Source organism: Castanea sativa, chromosome 5 (genome assembly GCF_040712315.1).
Source record: "Castanea sativa cultivar Marrone di Chiusa Pesio chromosome 5, ASM4071231v1".
Classification (NCBI taxonomy): Eukaryota; Viridiplantae; Streptophyta; class Magnoliopsida; order Fagales; family Fagaceae; genus Castanea; species Castanea sativa.
Genome location: NC_134017.1, coordinates 12,030,297 through 12,055,652, shown reverse-complemented (window position 1 = coordinate 12,055,652; position 25,356 = coordinate 12,030,297). Strand labels below are relative to the sequence as shown.

The 25,356-nt window shown below is 34.1% G+C and overlaps 1 pseudogene; it reads right to left on the bottom strand.

Moving 5' to 3' along the window:
• Positions 1 to 4,299: 4,299 nt before the first annotated feature.
• LOC142634391 (F-box protein PP2-B11-like) lies at positions 4,300 to 25,210 on the bottom strand (annotated as a pseudogene).
• Between the last annotated feature and the right edge of the window lie 146 nt (positions 25,211 to 25,356).

Below are 25,356 nucleotides of genomic sequence, written 5' to 3'. Positions count from 1 at the left end.
ATCAGGGAAAAATATAAAGTGCGGCTACAGTTTTTTTTTTTTTTTTTCTCTCTCAAAACCGACTACACCAAAAACCCTAATCACAAAAACTTGTTTTCTACATCCTGCACACAGAATTCACAATGGGCTACAAAACGGGCCAAGGTGTTGCCCTCGGACCCCCAGGAGGCTTGTCCATGAGCGCTCCGGCTTGGGCCTGTTGGCCCAAGCCTCCACTCCATGAACTAAGCCTCAAAAAATCTCCCATTAAAAAACCACGCAACATTATTCAAGTCAAGTCGAGTCGTCAACCGGATCAAACATAAACTAGGCTCCACAAAGCCCAACAAGAAGGTGACAATTTCATCTTGTAAGACTCCCCCCTTAAACCCTCTACACCCCAAAAAAAAAAAAGAAAAAAAAAAAGAAAAGAAGAAATAGATCATTATATCAAAATCTGACTTCACTGCATTTATATTTTAGTTTTTATTGCGTTTATGAGTTTTAAAATCCAATCAACTAACTATGTGCTATGATTAGAATTACTATAATTCATTATTACCTTGGTGAACCATGACAAGGACCCCCCCTCTTTATACAATGCTCACTTCCTTTCCAAAACACTATATTGCTAGTCCAAACTTTCTTACTCTTTCTTACAGATAAAAAAAGGAACTTTCTCCTCTTTCTTTACTTCACTTTTTCAAAACGAATGATGACAATCTTATAAAAATCTTATATGGATCATAATCTTTCCAATAATTGCTGTTTTAATTTGAAGGTTTTAGCGTATATCTTACTGATTACATTCTAATTTATATAGAAACAACTTCAAATAGTTGTATGTAAAGTGTAAACCCACTTTTCCACTTTTGGACCAGTTCCTATCCTGTATATTGTAGTGATCTGCATTCTAAGTGACAAGAAAAAGTATATTGTTGGCTTGACATCGATAATAGGAAAATGTTCCTCCAATAAACTTACACTACTTACCTTGATCAGGAATTCTCAAGCCAGTTAGGTTGACTTTGTGAAAGTTATTGTGATGAGGGAGATGCAAGAAGATTTTTATTTAGTATTATTTATGTTCACCGGTCAGTTGTATTTTTATGTTTTAGGTCTCCTAGTAGTTTATTAATTAAGCTATTAGTATTTTAATATTTGGAAGAAATGTTATTTTTGTAATAAGGCAATTAGGGTTTCTTACGTCATTTAGAACTAGGATTTAGCAATCCTTTATAAGCAAACTATTGTAATCTTTTTAGAGATGATATTTTGATAAATGAAAAAATGGCATTTTGGTTTCTTTGATCTAGTGCTGACTCCTACTGATTTTCCCGCTTGGCACCGGCTCCAAGCCAAGCTTAGGTATTGACTCTTAGGTCATATCTATTTATTCACCTATTGTTTAATTTTGTTCTGGTTGTCTTGCGTCAACAATGATTGGAACTGCTATCATAAGTTGATTTTGAATCAACATCTTCATCTCTTTTGGGTCTAGAGTAGATTAATTCAATGTTATTAAGACTTTTCACTTTTGTGTCAAATTTTTTAATTGGATAATTGAGAGATGAAGATACATTGTTTGCTAGAATTTCTATGTTGCTAATGGGTTGCTTGGATTTCAGTTCTTCTATGAAAAGACTACTTATGAAGGGGACAATTCTAGTTGTTGCAAATTCCTATCATTTCCATGTTGGTGGCATTGCTTGAAGTTTGTTGAGATCGACAACCTTAAAGGATTTGCAGATAGAGAAATTCTATATAAATATTTTTTTGTGAATGCCAAAAGCTTGGTAGACTTCGACTTCCGTGTTGGTGGAGTTTTTTTGAAGAGTGTCCTGATTGAGAACTTGCGAGGACATGCATATACAAAGATCTCAAAGAGGTATCTTTAGAGAATGCAGAAATCTTAGAAGGTTTCACTAATTGACTCTTCCATTAAAATGAATTTTGTAGAGATGAATGTTTTGTAAGATTATTTTGGACACTTACCTACTGGCAATATTTTGTAGTTACTCGTGGTTTGGCTTGTATATTATTTTCAAGGGATGGATAATTTTGAGTTTGGCACGAAGGCTATTATGATCGAATTAAATTAAGTATTTGATATTTTTGAAGTAACTGCTTTTGGCATCTGGGAATGAAGTATGCCATTTATAGACACTTCTAAAGAGTTTGAGTCAAGACTTTTTCTCATATACTTTATTTACATGCTATTCACATTAAATTAGTTAAGGGGAGGGGAGAGTTATGTTGCAGCCTACTTTATAAGTGTTGAACATGGCTTGATTTCAGCATTTGTGTTATATAACCTCTCTAGTGCTTCAGATTTCACTGTTCAGACATCGAAGCCCCTGAATTTCCAATATGGGAGTCTTGCATGTACTTGTTACATTCATGAATTGAAAGTTTTATTCTTACTGCTTCATTTTTTAAAAATAAGAAATTACATTATCGCTTTCTGTATATTTGATCTTGAATTTTAGGGTGTTATTTGAGTGATATTAAATCCTACACGATTAAACATTACATATTTGGTTATATTATATACCAGATTAACAACTTGAAGTCTTGACCCAAGCTGAGCTTAATGGAGATGAGAGTACTTTTTTGGGGCTTTCATAGTCACTGAACTGAGGATGATTTTTTTTTCCTTTTAAGGCTGGACTTTTATTCATGGAAGCAAACACAGATGGTTCGGTCTTCTTGAGCTTTTGGAGCTGTGAAATCAGAGCAGAGCATTTTGTGTTAAAAGGGTGCTGCCGAGCCAAAAAAATCAATAAAGAGGAGCATTCAATTCATTGTTGAGCCAAACTCCCGTACCTTTACCTATATCATACTTGTACTCGTGTCGGTACTTGTGCAACTTAGCATCTCAACATTCTTTGTTCTCATTTTATCTATTATTAGTCCATTTTCTTCTTCTTTTTTTCATTTTCTTAGTCGAAGAAAATTATAAAAATTTATGTATTTACATATTTTTTATGTCGATATATTCAAGTTTTCTTTCTATTAGATTTTGTATTCTTTAAGTTTTGTAATAACTACCCTAGGAAAAATTCCTAGAGCGCTGGTTTTTTTTTTTTTTTTTTTTTTTTTTTTTTTTTTTTTTTTTTTTTTTTTTTTTTCTAATTTGACCACTATCTCATCTGTTAAAATGGTTTGACACCGCTAGCCCTGATGTGGATTAAATGATTACCTGAAATAATTTAATTAAGGAACTTAAGAAATAACACCCAAGATACTCTATCTCAGTTTTGCCCTATTTCAAAATTCCAACTCCTTCTCTCTTTCTAAGTTTTACCTCATATCATCCACAGATCCACCCTCTTGCATGCATGGGCCATAAAACGAACTGGATTTTTGGCGGTGGTTTAGTGCTTGGTTAGAGTTGGGGTTTTTCAAAGGAATGGTAGGTGCTTAATATGGTCCAGCTTTTTATTTTTATTTTTTTAATTGTGTTGAATTTTGATTTGAATTCCACTGGACTTTATCATATTGAATGGCATCTATAAAATTTTATCTCTTTCTTCTTTGGCATAAAATTTGTAGGTTTCATAAGCATCGATTGTGGGGCAACCAGCGATTACTTGGATGAAGGCATTGGTATATTGACCACAAGCACACTGTACGTCTCTTAGAATACGTTTGGATTGGGCTGAATCTCCTCACGTCTGCATTTCAGCCTTTTCTTTTCTTTTTTTTTTCCTTTTTCTTTTTTTGGCTGGGACGCGCACTGTTTACCGTTCATTGGCCATGAACCGTGAATTTAGGCCAATAAACAGTAATTTTAGGCGTGAACAGTATTTTTTACCCATTAAAAAATTATTTTGCTACAGTGTTTTTCAGTTTTCAACTGTATCCAAACGGACCCTTAGTCCCATGAAAGCACTTCCATTCTTATTTTTTATTTCTTTTTCTTTTGCTTTTCACGCCTGCATCCTGGACTCCTTTCTTTAATTTTCTTTCTTCTTGCATAACTGCTCTTTTTTTCTTTCTTTGTCTTCCACTAATTCACATCAGCATGTGAAGCCTTTATAGCCTATAAAACAAAAATAGTTTATAATCAATCACAAATTAACATAGGAATATGGCTAAATATGCAAATATGAAAGAACTTTATTATGTATATTTCATGGCATCAAGCTGCAAGTTCAATATAATAAAAACTAAATTGATTATTACCAAAATATAGGAACCAATGCAGAATTTTGTCAATAAAGCAAAAAAAAAAAAAAAAAAAACAATATAAGTTTGAAAGTATTGCAATATCGATCAACGCCACTTAGCGGTAAAAGAGAACGGTTTTTACTTTTATCAACCCTTTGTTGGTCTGATCTCGATTCCTTCAACAATGAGGCCAGTCTTCACGATATTAGTGTCTACCTCCAAAAGTCTAATCTTCAATTCATCGTCTTCTCCTCCCTCATTGAAAATCTCACCTAACTCAATCTCAAACCACCCATCTTTTCTTAGTTTCGGTATGTGAAATGCGTTGCTGCTGCGGCTGTACAATCTGGTCTTGCTGCCTTGGCTCCCCGGCCGGCAGGCTGGCCCAAACAAACAGTTTGTTTAAAGACTTCACCTTCTCCATTAGTTCCAACTGAAGCCTTTGGAGGAGGTTTGTGTCCATGGGCTCCCCTCCTCAACTTGAACACAAGGTAAGTGGCATAGTTTGTTTTCGGAGACAGCATGGTAGTCGGTATCTTGCCACAGATGTCAAACCACCGCATACTTTTAAGTTCAGCTACCTCTAGGAACCTGTTTGATTTTTACATGTACATAATTAAAAACTAAATGAAAAGCCTAAAATTAATAAAGGAGTACTAAAATAGAGTAGGGACACACCTGAATTCAGGTAGAGAAATCCATCTCCAATACTGAGGGGTGCTACTCCATATAATGCACAGGTCCCTTGCCGCAAGAAGGTAACATTGCTTACCGCTCGATTTGTCCAAGAAAAAGCTCTGCTAGAAAGAAAGAAGATGAGCACAGAGATGGTTCTATTCAGCACGGTGCTGCTTTCACTGGCCAAAAGCATAGATACAACCAAATCTTTCATAATTTGAACTCAGATCCTTTTGTGTTTTTATTGAGTTAGCGGAAGCTTTGATACCAAATTGTTGAACAAAAGAGGACAATACATATTGAAGAAGAGAACAAACTTTTATTGACAAGTTGACAGTACACTCTTACAAAGACACAAGTCACATACACTTATTTATTAGACACACACGACAACCACTTGACCTTTTATAAGATACACTCACTCACTAAATACACTTGCATGCACTTCTTTAGACACCTACTGACACTAGGACACTTCTTTTGACTTTGCGTCACTTTTCACTCTACAAAACTTGGTGCTTATGACACACTTCACACAAGTCACACGGCATGGGCACCATCACATTTTTTTTTTACTAGTTTTATGTCGGTTAAGAAACCGACTTTGAAATCTCTAGGCCATTCTTTTTACTAAACAATTAAGTATTTTTCTGGTGAAAGTGGTCAAATACCATCATTTTTAGAAATTTGTAGCAAAAAAAATTGTTTCGGAACTTATTAGGAAAAAACCACTTTTGTGGTACTCGAGTTTGGCAAACTCGAGTACCATTTGGAACTCGAGTTTAAGACACTCGAGTTCCTAGAAGTTTTGCCACCATGGCACTGCTAAGGTGGAAATTGGGAGATTAAAAAAAATAATGTGGTACTCGAGCTTGGTATTCTCGAGTACCATGCAACACAATACTCAAGTATAACATGCTTGAGTACCTTTTATAAATAAAATGCTGTTTATTTTATTTCTACGGTAGTCGAGCTCACTAAGCTCGAGTACCCTGTAACTTTTTTTTTTGGGGGGGATTATCAACAAATAAACATAAACATAAAATGCTCGAGTATCTTGTAACTTTTCTTTTCTTTTTTTGGATTATCGACAAATAAACATAAACATAAAAATAAGTAGTTTTTTTTATGTTTTTATTTATTTTTGTACTCTCTCCCCATCTTGTAATCTTGTAACCTTTCTCTTCAGACAATTTTATTTTCAAGCTTGTATCAAAGACAGCAGTTTGTTTTCAAGTTTATCAAAGACTTAAGTTTTTATTGTAGAAATAAAACACCTAGTGAAAAGTTGGGTACTCGAGCTTAGTGAGCTAAAGTACTGTAGAAATAAAATAAACAACATTTTTTGTTTATGTTTATTTGTCGATAATCCAAAAAAAAAAAAAAATTACAAGGTACTCAAGCTTGGTGAGCTCGAGTACCGTAGAAATAAAATAAATAGCATTTTATTTATAAAAGGTACTCGAGTATTGTGTTGCATGGTACTTGAGTATACCGAGCTCGAGTACCACATAAAAGTGGTATTTCTCTCATAAGTTCCAAAACAGTGCTTTTTTGCTTCAAATTTCTGAAAATGGTGGTATTTGGCCATTTTCACCTATTTTCCCAGCAAACTTCTAGACTCTTCTTCCTTTTGTCTCTATAGTTTCGGTTCTACATTATTCTAGGTTCTAGCTTATTTTTTTCTATAGTTTAGTGTTGATTTCTAACAGTTTTATTCTATTTTTCTATTCGCAGATTGTGCTATAACTAAATTCATGCATGATCACATAACTAATTTAAACCAAAAGTAATTTCAAGAGTCCATAGTGAAACCAATCCACCCAATGTTGCTGCTTCCATGTGGATCAGACTTACCAGGTTATTAATTTTCAAATCTGTTAGCCATATGAAGATTAACTATTGAGTTTCAAGGGTGCTAGCATAGAATACAATAACAATGAGTATGTGAACCAAAGCCTCACACAAAGTTTGAGAAAGCCTCACACAATAACAATAAGTATGCTAACTCGTATAAATTTGTTATAATTTTAGCATTATCCTTTAGATTTTATAGAAAACTAACCAATATCAAATGTTCAATGTTAGTGTGTGGTTATGATTGGGGATCACACCATAATACGGTGCATCCTCACATATGACATAACTCCACTTAGTGGATGGTGTTGCTTTGGACATAACTGTTTCTAAAGAGAGAGACAAGTAAATGGGTATAAGCTAGGAAGGATAGACACAAACACGGGCACGAGTATGGGTACGACACAAGCAATTTCTAAAAAATTATCACAACATAAAATAGCCAGTACAACACTAGTATGACATGGATACCAGAGACGGACCTACCTTAGGGTTGGGGAGGGGGCGTATGGCCCCCTTCAATTTTTGAAAAAATATATATTAGTATATAAATTTACACAAAATTTAAGATCTTGACCCTTGGTATCTATTCTTCCCCAACCCCCCCCCCCCTCCCACAAAAGTTTTGCAAATTGAACCATGAAAAAAAAAATTAGCTGACCGTTCCTTTTGCCCAGTTGCTCCAAGAATACCAAGATAAACCTTCATAATTCACAAATTTGGATAATAATGAAAACCTCTAGACAAACCCAAATTACCAACAAACAAATAACTTATTTGGTCTATAACAATAACAAAAAATACTAATAAAACAATTACAAATCACAAATCCCTAACCAAATAAATCACAAAACCCCAAAAAAATTTACCAAAAAATTCTCTCAATTAAGAGCTCTCCGTCTCTCCCAACCTTCCACCCTTCTTCCTTGGGTCCATTGGTGACTCCACAATCAGCCGAAGTATAGTCTGTGTGTGTGTGTGTGTGTGTGTGCGCGCGCGCGATTATTGTCTTTAGACATGTATTATTTGCTTTGATGAGTTCTCTTTATTTTATTAGGGAACATTTGGTACACTGTAATAGTTATTACATTGTAATAGGAATAAGTATTACAAGTAATACAAGAAGTTGGAATGACATAACTATTCCTATTCATTTGTTTGGTGATAACATTGTAATGGAAGCCTCGATCTATGTTAAAATAGTGGAATGTCATTATATTTTTGTCAAATTTCCTAAAATACTAATATAGTTATTTTTATCACAACATATAGATACCAATTTATAAATAAAAACAATATAAAACTATATACAATTTATAATTTTACCTGGTGTATTGATAATCTCTTTTACTATTAACAAGTCGCTGAAAGCTATTGGTTATGAAAAAAAATTCAATAATGAATGAAGAATTTAAGCTATTTAAAAAAAAAAAAAAAAACAATGAATGAAGAGTTTAAGCTATCACCTATGCAATTTTTTTTTTTTTTTTTTTTTGTGCATTTCAGTTAGACTTTAGACAATAATAATATGTTTATTACTTCTACTATTTTTGGGCTTAAATAAGTTTTTTTTTCTTGAATTGAAATAAAGTTATTTGTTTACTATTTTTTTTATGTCGGAATTTATTTACTGTTATTGTTAAGCTAAAATATTGAAAAATGATTATCTGATTATTTATTTAAAAGAAATATTTTTATAAAATGATGTAATGGTAGTTTTGTGAATAAAAAGGCATGTGATGGCATTGTAAAGGAAGCACCTTCCTAGAAACTTCCTTTCTACCCCTCCCAAGTGTCATAAATGTCATCTCATTTTTTTTTAAACACTTTTCATTCCTCTTCTCAGACTACTCAAGCGTCTGCAAATCTATAACACTCCTCCTTTGTCTCATCTTCTTCGCTCAACTTTTTTTTTTAAATCGGTTTTCTTTTCTAACGTGTTCACCATCAAATCCAAAAGAAGCTACTCAATGAAAACACATTCTTCAATTTAGCTCAAAAATTCATATTCTGTTTGGAATGATGAAATTTCAACCGGAATGCCGGTACAGGCTGAATTTTGGAACGGAATAGAATAGTGGGGTTACCTATACCAGAACGAAAAATTCCAATTGAAACAGAACGGTATTTAAAAAATTGATCATGTACTGTGTTTGAAGAAATTTATGGAATAAGGAGGAAGATGACAAAGAGGGAGATGGGATTATTTTGGTTTTTTTTTTTTTTTTTTTTTGTGGAGAAACTTTTGGTTTGGGTTTGTGCTCATGTTTACTGTTTTGGTTTGGTTTTGGATTATGCTGCACTTGTGATACAGAGGAAGATGGGAGGAGAAAGAGTTGATCGGGTTTTTAGGACATATGTGTTTCACATGTTAGGAATATATGTCACTATTTTATGTAATTGGCTAATCCTTTGACAAAACACACTTTACTTATATTTGGGTAGATCTAGGATGTGTTTAATACTTCAAGAAACAAGGTTTCAAGATCAAGTGTTAAAGCCATGCAAGTCTGTCCAAGATTCAAGCTGAAAAGTGCCTATCATTAAAGCTCGACAGCTAGCATCTATCGAGCATTGAAGAGCTGTTTCAGCCCGTGGCTCAACAGCAGCTCGATAGATAGGGTATCTGTCGAAGTATATGAAAAACAGATTTTTCAGTTCTATTTTCTTCCAATCCGTGATTATGTGTTTATGCTTTCTTTTCTCACAACCCTAGACATATAAAAGGATTATTTTAAGGGTCATCAAAGGTGACACAAGTTGCACAAGTGTTAAGAAAAGTTTGTTCATGCAAATTGTGACCGGAGACAAAGTTTTCCCTAGTTCATCTTTCTTGTGAAGAAGTTGCTGTGTTTATATACCGTAGGGTTTTGTGACCAAGGAGCTTCTCAATCTTCATCATGTGATGAACTGAAGAACTTTGCAGCTAACAACCTTCTCTAGTTGGTGATTGAAGTCGCATACTGGGATCCGCGCAATTAGTTAGTAACGTACTGAGAGCCGTGCATTAAAAATGAGAGATTGTCACTACAGAACAAGTCCAATTGGGTATGGGGGTAAGGGTTCAACTATAGGTTGGTATAAGGTACTGGGATTCCTGTACTTGTAACCGTTTGTTTTAATAATAGTGGATTCTCAAGGGTGGTGACCTTAAATTCACCCAATGGAGTTTTGCCTCTGTGGTTTTCCCCATTTGTAAACAAATCACCTGTGTCAAATTTATTTTCCATTGCATTTAACTTAGTTGGTGATTTGTTTGTGCTACCATGCTCATTACATGTAATTGAATCTAATTAATTCACTTTGTTGGAAAATTTAGACCCCGGTTGATATAATTAACAAGTTTTAAATCCAAGTTGTTAATTACATTTATTATGAATAAAACTTGTTAAAACAAACAAACAAACATCAATATCATGTCAATAATGAATGCAGTGGAAAAGTAAATAAGACAAGATATGATGACCTAGGAAAACCAATGAAACAAACTAGTTTCACAGTAAAAAACCTGAGGGGAAACCTTCCCGAAAAGCAATCCACTATAGTAAAGAGAAGTTTCAAATCTAGTACAAAAATTTTGTCCGTAGACTCTACAATCCCCTTAGATGAACTCACAACAGAAACCTTCTACCGCTTCAGAACCTCTGAACTCTTCAATATATGAACGCCACTCTTTGATGCACGAATCCCAGTACGTGACTAACTAGTTGCGCGGATCGCAATACGCAACTTAATCACCAACTAGAAGAAGATTGTTGGCTGCAAAGTTCTTCACTTCATCAATAATGAAGATCAAGAAGCACTTGGTTACAAAACCCTAAGGCCCAAAGATGCAGTAGCTTCTTTCAGAGAGAATAAGGCATCGGTCACCTTTTGCATATGTTCTCCTTGTATTCTCTTATGTGACAGCCTCTAAAATAAGACTTATATATGTCTAGGGTTGTGAGAAAAGAAACCCTACACAAATACATAAGCTTGGGCCGAAAATCAGATCTGGAAATCTGAATTCCCGTAACCTCGATAGATACCTCGATCGATCGAGAATCTGTCGAGCTCATTCATTAAATCTTGATAGATAGCTATCCGTCAAGCAGCTGTTGAGCTATCTGTCCGCAGGTGTCGAGCTATCTGTCTAGCTTTAATGAATAACCCTTTTTCACTTGTTTTTTGGTCCAATCTTCATAGCTTTAATACTAGACTTGAACAACATGTTTCTTGAAGTATTAAACACATCCTAGATCTACCCAATTACAAGTAAGGTGCGTTTTGTCAAAGGATTAGTCAACTACATAAATATTGACATATGTTCCTAACATGAATCACATATGTCCTATCAATCTCCCCCTTTGGCAATCCGTGACAAAACCACAACAAACAAATGAACATATGGGAGAAGTCATAAATCAGTTAACACATATTCATTTGTTGAATACAATAAAATTTATCCTAATACAAACTTTTGAAAAACTTTGCAAGAAGAGAGTTCATGGCTAAAAAGACTTTGACAACCTGTATTTCTGAAACACTTTAAACAAAACTCATCAAGGCATCTTGGTGTGAAACAGAAATAATAGATTGCATACAAGATACAAGAAACATGTGTATAAAAAAGGAAAAGAAACAACACATGTAGAGGTAGGTGAAGAAAACATACATCATTATATATATATATATATATATATATATATATATATATATATATCAAAGATAATCACAACGTATGTAAACATGGTCACAAGACCGGTGTACAAGAAGAAGGAGGTAAGCACTCCCCCTTACAAAGGCATGTATTTCTCCCCCTAACATGTAGAATCTTAAAAAGAAACCACATATTCTCCACAATTTCTTCCCCTTTTTATCATGATTGACAAAGGGTACAAGAAGCTAGAAAGCTTCACCCGAGAAGTATAAAGATGATCAAAGGGGTACAAAGAATCCATAAAAATGCATGAATGTAATGAAACAAGATGCTATGGATGACAAGATAAAAGAAAGATGCAAAACACGTGAAAAACAATGCATGCAAGAGGATCTCGATCAATTGAGAGGTGTCAAGAAGCTATCGAGAAGACCTCGATGGATCGAACAGCTATCGAGAAACTATCGAGGAGACAGAAAGATGCTCGATCGATCGACCTAGCTATCGAGAGGTGTTGAGATTGCGATAAAAAGCAATTGAAGGGCTCGACAGTTAAGCCAAGTATCGAGAGGTGTCGAGGAGGTGTCGAAATTGCTTAAAAACAGTTTTTCAAGAAGGGAAAAACACATATATGAATGCAATCAAGTATCCAACTCAACCAAGGATCCAAACAACTTTTTAAGCTTTCAAAAACATCTCTCAACAAGAAAAATGTAAAGGATTTAGATCCAAAACACACACACACACACACTAAACAAGTCTAAATAATTTTATATTTCAAAAATAAGTCAAGACAGTTTAGTGAGCATACATTAACACATGTAAATCTTGTGATGGCCAAATCACATTGTACCTGCACATGTATCAAAAGTAGCAAAGAATATTGTGTGTTATGTGAGAAAGACATCGCAAGATTGCATAAGTGTATACATGTTATGACGATTTGAGATATGAGAAAATCACTTTAACCCACACACAATCATAACTGTTTGATGGAGACTATCACCTTCGGGGTACATCCTATAACTCCCACATCTCCTAGAATACACGTTTGCAATCATATTTAAAAGCATTTTGATTCTTTTTGCTTTTTATTTTCCTTTGCATATTTTTCTTTTAAGCAAATCATGCATGGGCATATAGTAGAGAGAAAAGAAATACCCAATGATGTTAAGCTTTTGACATTGCACTTTTTTTATGTCGAAGCATACAGATATCATTTCATGATTGCCAGGCAACAGTGGTGAGATGGTTATTTATGCCTTTCTCTTAGGATTTTCTAGTCCTTCTCGTCAAAAAGAGTGATACGAGTGTTAAGTACAAGAGATTACTTAATCTTACTCATCACAAACACGAGCCACAAAGGTCACATACTTAGTTGTGCAGAGAGATGCTCTTCTAAGCTACAAAAGATACAAAGTTTGAAAAACTTTGTTTCAATGGCCATCCAAGGTACACAAGTACCAATGTACACAAACACACACTGTTTTTGTATTTTTCTGATTTTTCTCTTTTTATTTTGAAAAACAAACAAAATAAAGACTAAACAACCAAACAAAAACAGACAAACAACATGAAAGTATGAAAGAAAGATGCATATGCATGAAGGCATGATAGAAAGCTGCAGATGTATGAAAGCATGATTCCAAAAGCAAATAAGAAATCAAGCAAAGAGAGTCCTACTTTAGATAAAAAGAATTAAAGTAGAGGACAAACAAAAAAGACAATTAAGTCTTAGGCTCCTTTCTCACCCACACAGCACGAGTATTTGGCCGTGAAGATGAAAAGGCACGTGTCCTAGTATGTCTACTAAAGGACATAGAAGAATTAAAATTCTCCTGAAATTGAGGTAAAAAACTCAAAACTTTTAATAGCTCTCCAAACAAAGGTATAGGTCCTTGAGAGGAAACCTGTGACCGTTTGGACAATTGCTTATGACAATTGCTATTTGGCTTCCTAGAAGGAGGTCTAACCTTAGAGGTTGATAGAGACCTCAACTTAGGACAATTTGGCCTAATATGACCAACAATATGACAATGATGAAAAATAGGGACAAATTTAGATTTATCATTCAACCTAGGAGGAGTTTTAGACATAGGTTTAGAAACTTCAGCATTAACATTAGATTGTTTACATTTGTCTATCCTAGCAATATTAGCCTTCAACTCTTGATTATTCCTTATAAATGGAGGAATATAAAAATCCTTTTCTTTTGAGTTAGGCTCAACAACAAGTTTGGCACTACTTAATTTTTTAGCTTCAGTTTTAGATTCAACTAGTTGCTCTTCCAAACTTTTAATTTTGTCCAACTAAGATGAAATTTGATTTTATAATTTTATTCAAATTATTGGCTTCATCCAATTTTGAAATCAAATAATCTTTTTCAAGTTTTACTTTTTTAAATTTAGCTTTTAATTTTGTAGAATATTCAAGAGATTTCATACAAAAATTATAAAGTTTGCAATAGGCATCTTGAATATCATCATCATCATTTAACATAAGATCATGCACATCAAAACAATCAAGAGATTCCATGACAACGGGGATCAAGGATCACACTCAAGAAATTAATCCAATCAAAGTGTACCTGCTCCGATACTACTTGTTGGGAAATTTAGACCCCAATTGATATAATTAACAAGTTTTTCACCCAAGTTGTTAATTAGATTTATTATGAATAAAACTTGTTAAAACAAACAAACATCAATATCATGTCAATAATGAATGCTGTAGAAAAGTAAATAAGACAAGATATGATGACCCAGGAAAACCAATGAAACAAACTAGTTTCACAGTAAAAAACCTGGGGGGAAACCTTCCCGAGAAGCAATCCACTATAGTAAAGAGAAGTTTCAGATCTAGTACAAAACATTTGTCCCTAAACTCTACAATCCCCATAGATGAACTCATAGCAAAAACCTTCTACCGCTTCAGAACCTCTGAACTCTTTAATATATGAACGCCACCCTTTGATGCATGAATCCTAGTACGTGACTAACCAATTGTGCGGATCTCAGTACGCAACTTAATCACCAACTAGAAGAAGATTGTTGGCTGCAAAATTCTTCACTTCATTAGTAATGAAGATCAAGAAGCACTTGGCTACAAAACCCTAAGGCGCAAAGACGTAGTAGCATCTTTCAGAGAGAATAAGGCATCGATCCCCTTTTGCATATGTTCTCCTTGTATTCTCTTATGTGACGGCCTCTAAAATAAGGCTTATATATGTCTAGGGTTGTGAGAAAAGAAACCCTACACAAATACATAAGCTTGGGCCGAAAATCAGATCTAGAAATCTGAATTCCCGTAACCTCGATAGATACCTTGACCGATCGAGAATCTATCGAGCTCATTCATTAAATCTCGATAGATAGCTATCTATCAAGCAGCTGTCGAGCTATCTGTCCGCTGGTGTCGAGCTATCTATCCAGCTTTAATGAATAGCCCTTCTTCACTTGTTTCTTGGTCCAATATTCATGGCTTTAATACTAGACTTGAACAACATGTTTCTTGAAGTATTAAAAACATTCTAGATCTACCCAATTACAAGTAAAGTGCGTTTTGTCAAAGGATTATTCAACTACATAAATATTGACATATGTTCTAAACATGAATCACATATGTCCTATCAATCTCCCCCTTTGGCAATCCATGACAAAACCACAACAAACAAATGAACATATGAGAGAAGTCATAAATCACTTAACACATATTCACTTGTTGAATACAATAAAATCTACATATAAAATTGAAATTAGAGAAAACATTGAAATTAGAGACTACTTATAAAATTGGACAGACAATAGTTAACATTACTATAACAATTCAATAGGGTTTAGTCAGTGTTCATGCTCTGCTTCATTTAAACATCTACCATAATAATAATCTCTAATAAATGCATCAATTAACCTTTTTTTAACCACAGTAAAACAAATATGTACAATCTGCAAATCTCAACAATAATAGAGGATTTAAAAGTTCTCTTTGACCAAATAGAATAACATCCCAAAACAATAACTAAATATATCCTTCTTCGTCACTCTTGAACACGACATCCATCCCATATAGCATCATGCCAAAGACAACATGGCATTCCATCAAACTTTTTAAAGGAAATAAAAAGTAAGAGTGCAAGAAAAGAAAAAAACCCAGGTTATAAAAATGTGCACTAAACAGATGGTGTTCAAATACATTTTAAAAATAATATAAAAATCCTCCACATGTTGCTAATTCAGCACATAGACACTCAAATTCATGCAATGAGTCTACCCACACCTAGATATGAAAAAAAGATCTTGATCTACCTTAATCAATGAAATCTTCAAATTAGCACTTGAATTCCATTCACTTACAAACCAACAACTTTGAGTACAAAATTACTTATTTAATAGGAAAAACAACAACCTGAGCCTATATGCAAAAATTAGTGAAATTAAGATGGATGCACAGAGTTCCAAAATAACTCTACAAAACAAAGTATTCAATAGTATGAAAGATAGAGACTAACAATTAAATAGATACAACAGAGAGAGAATTTTGAATTCCTAGGCCTCTTAGATTTTACTGTTCTCTCTTCATGCCATAAAATTGAACCGCAATACATGCATACATAAGAAGGTGAGCCAAAAATCCAAGGTTCAGTCAATTTTCCTATATGAATTTTAAAATATGGGAACAACATTAATAACATGAACAAAAATGGAAGCCAAGTTTTCTTCTTCTTTTTTTCTTGTAAATTTAAGTTAAGTCATTTACTTGGAAATTCTTCACAACCACTCATTTTCTAATTCATGGATTCCTTGAGGAGCATCACAACAATTAGACCCATCTTCTACCAAAGCATCATCTGTACTCACGTTCAACCTAGTTTCTCCAAAGGAATGGCCCATGTCAACATCGATATCTGATAATCAAATGTGAATTGAAAGTTTTATTTTCAAATTTTTTAAAAAGAATGTTTAAAGAACCAAAAAGTACAGTGTGGTAGAAAGAGAAGCGAACCTCTTGAGGCATAAAAGTTCATACTTGTACCACGTGAATGCAACAAAAAGCAAACATGAGTTAATGCCATTCTATCCCTCTTTCTTTTTCTTTTTTCTTTTTTTTCAGTTCAGCAATGACCATTCCCCTGAATTTCCTAGCCTGGGTAGGTTTATTTTGTAAACTATTTTTTCTTTCATGCCATTTTCTTTTTGATCGTTTCTCAAACATTAGCGTTTGTCTTTTTAGGCGTGCTTCTCTTGCATTTTCCTTTCTTTTTTTTTTTCTTTTTGCTATCATATCATGGTAAAGGAAAGAAATAAGCTTTAGCATTTATTTTTAGAATCAAAGAGTCCATATTTGATAATATTTAAAACTATTTTAGTTCTACCTTTTTTTATTCAAGCATTAACAAAGGACAAAGAGTTATAAACTAAATAATAACTACAAAGGAAAATTAGGCTTTCCTAACCTTTCAATTTAATTCAGTAGTTCTTCTCAAATAGTAGCCAAAAGTCTCATATGTCAAGGATGACTGATCTGAATTAACGTGTGAGGGAAAATATGTCATTATAAATACAAAATTCCTGATAAGAGTCAATATACATGAGGTGCTAGAAACTAAGATCCTAAAAAACATGTGATTGTGTGTCATATAATTAATTATAATTATCTAAAATTCAGAAAACATGGCAGTTTTATATATATGAAACATTACAAATTTTGAATCAATACCAAACTCAAATTTAACAACATATATAAAGTAATATTTTATGTTCTATTTTGTATATAATGATTCTGCTTTTGGTTTTTGGTCAATTTCTACACTATCTAAAGCAATTTAATACGTTAGTTTTACAGTAATAAAATATACTATTTGGATTCTCTCTTTTTTGTTCTTTTGTTTTTACTATGCTTTCTAATCAGTTTGCCTAATCTGTTGCAATAAGCACATTCTTCGATGCTCCAACTCATTCAGAAAGCAATTAGCTTCAACATCTATAGATGTTCCAAAAGGCTACATTGTAGTTTATGTTAAAGAGAGCGAAATGAGGCGCTTTGTAATTCCTATATCATTCTTGAACCAGCCTTCATTTCTAGAATTGCTAGGTAAGGCTGAGGAAGAATTCGAGTATGATCATCCAATGGGTGGTCTCACAATTCCATGCAATGAAGACATCTTCATTGATCTCACTTCTCGCTTACATGAATTGTGATATGGTGCCTCTAAGATGAAACAGTAGTGACAATTTTGTATATCTATGTAAATTCTTCCTTTCTTTAGGTAGAAGAAGAGATGGGGATTGTCCATCCACTAAAGATGTTACAATTAGAAATACTCTAGCCCTTCTCACATTCTCCAAAGAAATGTAAAATTGAGTCATCTTTTTGTTGGAAGGAGTTCATTTTGGTTTTATGATATTCCTTGTCCTTTTAATTTGATTTAACATGCATGACAAGGATTTCTATGGGTAATAGTGATCTGTGCAATTATTCTCTTTAGAGACTATGATATATCTACTCCCTTTAACTTAATTTACCTTGGCATGATGTTTCTATGGATAATAGTGATCTATGCAACTTTTCTCATCTCAAAGTCATCCTCAATGATTTATTGGAACAATTTTTTTTTACGTACTTAAGAATGTCCTTCCATTGTTCAAAGATTTCAATTGAAACCAAATAATGAAATCATCTAGCTAAGCTGGTTTTTGGTTTGCACAGCATGTGAAACCAAAAAATGACATCTCTTAACCATTAGAGCAGAGATTGCAAGCTATTTTTCTTGTTGCATCAAATGCTGTTGCCTTACTTTCTACTTTTAAAGTCCTACAGCAGAAGGTAAGATCCAATTCATGTCTAGTGTAATTTCAAGTGCATTGTATCATGCGCGTGATGTGTAATTGGTGTGCTCTATCTTTTACTGCTCTACAGGTGCATGATCTGTGCAAAACATCTTCCTTAGCGCCACTATTCATAAGATTTTAGTTTCAAGTTTAACACTTTTACTACTGCTTTGGTATTAGTTTATGGATTTTTAGTTCTCTTTCTTGGCTATGGTGAGAACTTTTGTATACCTAACTATTCTTAGTGAAACTGCAAAGAGGACAATACATATAATTGCAGCCATTATTTCTAATTGCTCAAAAAAAAAAAAAAAGATCATAGCAATTTTAAATTGCAGCAGAGAAAGATAAAAGAAATACTACAAACGAGGCCTAAGAAAACACTGAAAATATGGGTTGAATTGTAAAAGGTAATGCAGTAGTTCAGTGAAAATTTAAATCTGAAAAATGAAGGTTTGGACCACGATGAATCAAACCTTGATTTTGCATTTGTTAGTGGTTCATGTACAGCCCAGAATTCAAATAACTACAAAATCTATCCTTGTAACAATAACAATAAATAAATAAAAAGTTATTCCAAACTTGAGTTGGACTAAATAAACTAATTAACTTAAAATTTAAGGAAACATATATATAAAAAGTGCAAGTGAGAAATTCCAAGAAAATCATGCGTACCTTCTGAATACACCGTTGAAGAGAAGTCATGGGGGCAGACAACAAACAGAGCAAAGAAACATAACCCAAAACCAAAATCACCGTCAAGGCTATGATTGAATGGAGCCGAAGATGGGTGGTGCTGGACCAAAAATGTAACCCTAAAACAAAATCAAGTCTTTCAAAAGCCTAAATCATATTTAAAATTGAGGAAAAAAAATTTTGATAGAGAATCCAAAAACCCAAAACAAAAATGAATCAAATCTAAACCTATCCAACAAAAAAGCTCAATCAAAAGTAACAATTCATACCCAAATCTAAAAAATAGAAAAAAAAAAAAAAAAATCTACCGATACCAATACTTTTGGATGTCCAAGTGTGGCGAGGGACCCAAACTGCAGTAAACATAAATCATAATTATGGCATGATTTTGGTTTTTTCTTTTAAAAATTTATTTAAAAAATCAAAAATCAAAGAAAGCAAAAAAAGAAAACTCACCCTGTAACAGAGTACCGCCAGTTGAGGGAAGCAAGATTTTTGGTGGTCAAAGTCCGACAGTGGTGCTGGCCTGAGATGTCTCTCTATCTTGCTAAATTCTACCTCCTTCTCTATTCTCTAATTCATCTCCGTGTCCCAAGCCTCATCGCCTCTTTCTCTGTTTCTCTCAGTGTCCCCGGCTTCTTTGTATTTTAACTAGTTATTTTACTTTTATACTGAAAGGCTAACAGTGTTTTAAGACAATGAAACAATATAATGTATCGCTCTTAAACAGTGTTGTAGCGTTACCAAACAATATAATTTATCACTTTTTAACTTATACGTGGCTGAATTTAGATGAGCATTTTACCTACATGGCAAACCTCCTTAATTGAAGGAATCAGCTTTCTCTCAGCTTCTGCTATTATATATAGTATATGATATGATATATAGATTACATGTATTAGTTACATGTATTTTTTTTAATTTCGTATTAGTTACATGTATTAATTACATGTATTGGCTAATCAATACACCCGTGTATTAATTATATGTATTTATACAATTTATGAATACAACCAGGGTGTATTAATTTTGATAGGCCAAGAATATGTTGACCCCTTGTGATGAATTTGATAGGCCAAAAACGTATTGACCCCTTGTGATAGATTAACCAATTAATTAGCCAAGTTGATTAATTAATCAGATTAACATACAATATGCGTGGCAGCACAAACAAATTACCAATTAAACTAAATGCAGCAGAAATAAAATTGACACAGTGATTTGTTTACGAATGGGGAAAACCAACACGGCAAAAACCCCACCGGGTGATTTTAAGGTCACCACTCCCGAGAATCCACTATTATCAAAACAAGCAGTTACAAGTAAAGGAATCTCAGTACCTTATACCAACCTATAGTTGAACTCTTACCCCAATACTCAATTGGACTTGTTCTGTATTGAAAATCTCTCATTTTCAATGCACGGCTCCAAGTACGTGACTAACCAATTGCACGGATCCAGTATGCGACTTCAATCAACAACTGAAGGTTGTTGGCTGCAAAGTTCTTTAGTGCATCACACGATGAACATTGAGAAGATAAGCAGTTACAAAACCTTACGGTGCACAAACACAGCAGCTTCTTCATAAGAAAGATGAACTAGGGCAAATTCTATCTCCGACCACAATTTGCTTGAACAAACTTTGCTCAACACTTGTGCAACTTGTGTCACCTTTGATGGCCTTTAAAATAATTCTTTTATATGTCTAGGGTTGTGAGAAAAGAAAGCTCAAACACATAATCACAAATTGGAAGAAAACAGAGCAGAAAAATCTGTTTTTCTTAAACCTCGACAGAAACCTATCTGTCGAGCCACGGGACTGGAGCAACTCTTCAAGCTCAATAGATACTAGCTGTCGAGCTTTAACGACACACTTTTTTAGCTTGAATCTTGGATAGACTTGCATGGCTTTAACACTTGATCTTGAAACTTTGTTTCTTGAAGTATTAAACACATTCTAGATCTACCTAAATACAAGTAAAGTGCGTTAAAGGATTAGCCAATTACATAAAATAGTGACATGTTCCTAACATGTGAAACACATATGTCCTAACAGAATTAACCAATTAATTAGCCAAGTCAATTAATTAATTCAATTTGTATGCAATACGCGTGGTAGCACAAACAAATCACCAACTAAGTTAATATGCAACGGAAAATAAAGTTGACATGGTGATTTGTTTTCGAATGGGGAAAACCTACACGGCAAAACCCCACCAAGTGATTTTAAGGTCACAACTCTTGAGAATCCACTATTATCACAATAAGCGGTTACAAGTAAAGGAATCCCAATACCTTATACCAACCTACAGTTGAACCCTTACCCCAATACCTAATTGGACTTGTTCTGTAGTGATAATCTCTCATTTTCAATGCACGGCTCCCAGTACGTGACTAACCAATTTGATGCGCAAATCTCAGTACGCAGCTTTCTCACCAACTTGAGAAAAATGTTGGCTGCAAAGTTCTTCAGTTCATCAACACGATGAAGATCACAAAACTCCTTGATTACAAAACCCTACGGTGTACAAACACAACAACTTCTTGAAGAAAAAGATGAACTAGGGCATATGTCTTCAGTTCACAATATGCTTATGAAAACTTTTGCATTGAGTTGCATCAGCTATGACAGCCCTTAAAACAATCCTTATATATGCTTAGGGTTGTGAGAAAAGAAAGCCCAAACATCCATTCATGGATTGGAGTGAAATCAGATCTGAAAAACTTATTTTCATAAACCTTGACAGATACCCTATCTATCGAGAAGCTGTCAAGCATCAGTTACATGTATAAAATATCTTTTGCTATTAATTAGCTAATATTTTACTGGGTGTATTGATTTAGTGGTTGACATGGGTTTAAACTTTGAACTATAGTTATTAATATATAGCATAAAAAAGGTTGAGTATAGAATAATGTTACAAGAATAAAACCGAATTTTTATGTATTTATAATATTAAGGGCAAATTACAACTTACTCATTTGTGGTTTGGCCAAAATTTAAGTTATCTACCTATGGTTTTAAATTTAACACTTTACACACCTAAGGTTAGCTCAGTTAGAGTTTGGTAACACACCTCTATTAAAAAAATGGCTAAATATGTAATTTTGCTCCACTTTTATATCTCTCTCCTCCAAAAATACAAAAAACATAAAAATACAAGATCAAATAAGATAAAAAAATAAAAAATAAAAAATAAAATCCAGTGCAACACTTGCATCATGGAATTTCAAACCACTGGTAGACAACTTAAATTTTGGCTAAACCTTAGGTGGGTAAAGTGTCAAATTTCAAACCATAGGTAGGCAACTTAAATTTTGGTCAAACCACATGTGGGTATATTGTAATTTTTCCTAATATTAATTACATAATTATAATAGTTATGATGCCACCATTTCTATCTATTCCATCTCTTTTGGAACAAAAAACCAAGAACTACTCTTTTTCAATTCTTTGTTAAATTCAATTTTTAAAAACTATAATAACTTCCTATAATTACTAGGACTTTTAGTTGATTTGTAGATTATGGGAAAGTAAAAGAAAAAAAAAATTCGAAAACTAATAATGATGTTGTCACTTGTTACCTTGCCTCCTCTAGTGTCGATATCCCAATTTGTAAAAATTCTCAACTAAAAGACTTTGGCCGGTCCCTCCTAAGTTCAAATCCTAGTTTTATCTCTGACGAATATGGCACATAAATAAGTTCGAATCCTGGTTCTGTCTCTGACGAACGTGGCACATAAATGAAGTGTCCGTGTTTCCTAGGTACAAGGCTATAACTCTTGGTGTTGATATGTATGATTATACAGGTTGTCTATTCCCAAGGACCAATATTTAAGAACTGACCTTTTTTCCTCTCTTGATTCTCCCGGGGGAAAAAATGGAGGGTACAATGCTTATTTTCCTTAAACGTATTCAGAAACAAGAGTTCTAGAAGTGGAAAACAGAAGAAACTGTCTTTTTGTTTTTTTAATAAATTTAGTGTGACTGCTTCAACCTTAAAATGAAGAACCTAACATGTTTGAAATTGAATTGATCACCCATATATAATTTACTAAAGCAAAAATAATAGCATTGACAAATCAAACATTGAAATGATAAAACGATTAGTTATTAATATTATGGGATCGTTAATAGTACCTTGTTAGAGTCATCGATTAGGATGGGGTTATCGGAGAGAGTGAGGTAGAGCTATTTCTTAGAAGACAAATTCTAGCAATCCTATACGTTTTTAGACCCCTTAAAACACAAGTTGATTAACCTAGTTATTTAGCTAAATGATTACTTAGGTAAATTATTCAAATCTAGGTCAACACAAGTAAATCATATCATGTAGATAATGCAGAAAATAAAGAACACAATGATATGATAACCCAAGAAAACCAAATCTGTAAAACACCTTGGGAGGATTTAACCTAGCTATCATCAAGGTAAAACAGATCCACTATGAAAGAATTAAAGTTTTACAGTAGTGACTTAGACCACTAACATCCTATTACTACCTCAAGTAGAAAACTTAGAGGCTGTTTGGATGTCCAATTTCCATAACTCATAACTCGGTTTCCATAACTCATAACTCAAAAATGGTGGGACCCATAGCGAGAAATCCATTTGGGAGCACCATAACTTTGTTTCCAGTTTTTTGTTTCCATCACTCAATTCTTTGATTTTTGAGTTATGAGTTATGGAAACTGAAAACACATTTTAGGTGTTTTCAGTTTCCATAACTCATCATAACACATTTTTATGGGTCTTCTACAACGGCTCTTCACTCCCACAGATCACACTCTCAAATCTTATCTCCATTCACTGGGTTTTCTTCAATGGCTTTTGATGAGTTGCAATTGTTTTCATTTTTTCTTTTTCCATTCCTTTTCACTGGGTTTCTAGGCTTGGTTTATCCTTTTTTTTTTTTTCCTTCTTTTCTTTCCTTTTCACGTTGGTTTCTGGGTTTGGTCTTTGTACCCACAGATTACAGGCACCAAACCCATTCAACTGATATACCCACAGATTGGCACCAACAATACCCATTCAAACCAATTCAACCGATATACCCATTCAACAGATCAACACCAACAATACCCATTCAACTGATATACCCATTCAAACAGAACGATACCCACAAAAAATCTTTACAAATTTCACCGATAAAACTTAAGGGATCAATGAAAAATCAAGCCTTGGTGACGGTGGGTTGAAAAGGTGGAAGATCGGCACCGCCGCTACATGTCGGAGGAGATTGGCCCCGTCTTCTATCTTAGTTGGGTTCGGGTTTGTGCTTTGGGAGAGTGACAGGGCCGAAGGGGGAAGGGGAAATGAGAAAAGAGAAAAAGATGGGGATGAAAGGTTTTTTCGCGGGTACAAAACAAGATATCTCTGACCAAGTGACAGGTATGGGGCCCACAAACAGTGTGAAAAATATTGAGTGATGACGAGTGAGTGATGGTGCCAAACGGGGTGGGGTGTTTTAAGTGATGAGTGATGAGTGATGAATGATAAGTGATGAGTGATGAATGATAAGTGATGAGTGATGAGTGACAGAAATTGAGTGATGAAAAAAAAGCATCCAAACAACCCCTTACTATCACGACCACGTGACAGCTCCGAGTCCACGGACTACTTCTTTCCTTGATTCACAACAACCACAAGTACTCCTACTTGTGTTTTTCTTTAAGCTCTTGAAACAGCAACTGAAGCGATCACCAAGCTCTCGACATCAATCTTGATCTTGATAACCCTAAATGTGTATGAAGGCAAACACCTCTAGATCTCACAAAAGATTCACACACACACATCATATCAACCACCTAAAAACGTGGCTAGGGTTTTTCCTTTTATACTTAAGGAAAAACATAAAATCCTAAACGTCATATGGGCTTGAGCTAAGTTGGAAAATTCTGCAGAAAAACATTCTGCACGAGGTTCGATCAATCGAGTCTAATTTTCCATCGATCAAGCCTTGCAGAAAGTGAATAGTAATTTTTTGCAATTACTCGATTCCAACTTTACAATAAACATACTTTGAGTAGTCTAAATCTAGACTCTAAGTTTTGATCATGGTTTGCCAACATTACACATTGAAGTTCTAAAATATTTAGATCATAAATCCTTAGAACCTAACAAATCCGATGATGATGATGATCGAGCAATGATGGCTTGATAATCGGACGGCAAAAATCTGTCCCAAACAGCGTTGGACTCAACAGCCGCATGGAATTTAGGAGAAGCCGCACAAGCTCTGCACACATCCTTAAGGCTCGTCAATGCTATTATGTTCGATATGCGTTCCTCTGGTAATACTGAAATGTCCACACCGCTGGGAGTACCATTCCTTTTTCCTTCTTTCTCTTTTTCCATCATTTTCTTTTCTCCTCTGCCTCTCTTTCTCTCCCTCACATAAATTCCACTGGCTTTAATAGATGAATATTGCTAGTTTTTGTTCTATTCAATATTATCTATCCTCTATGACCGTAGTTTTTGTTCTAAGACTTGTAAAACCCAAGAGA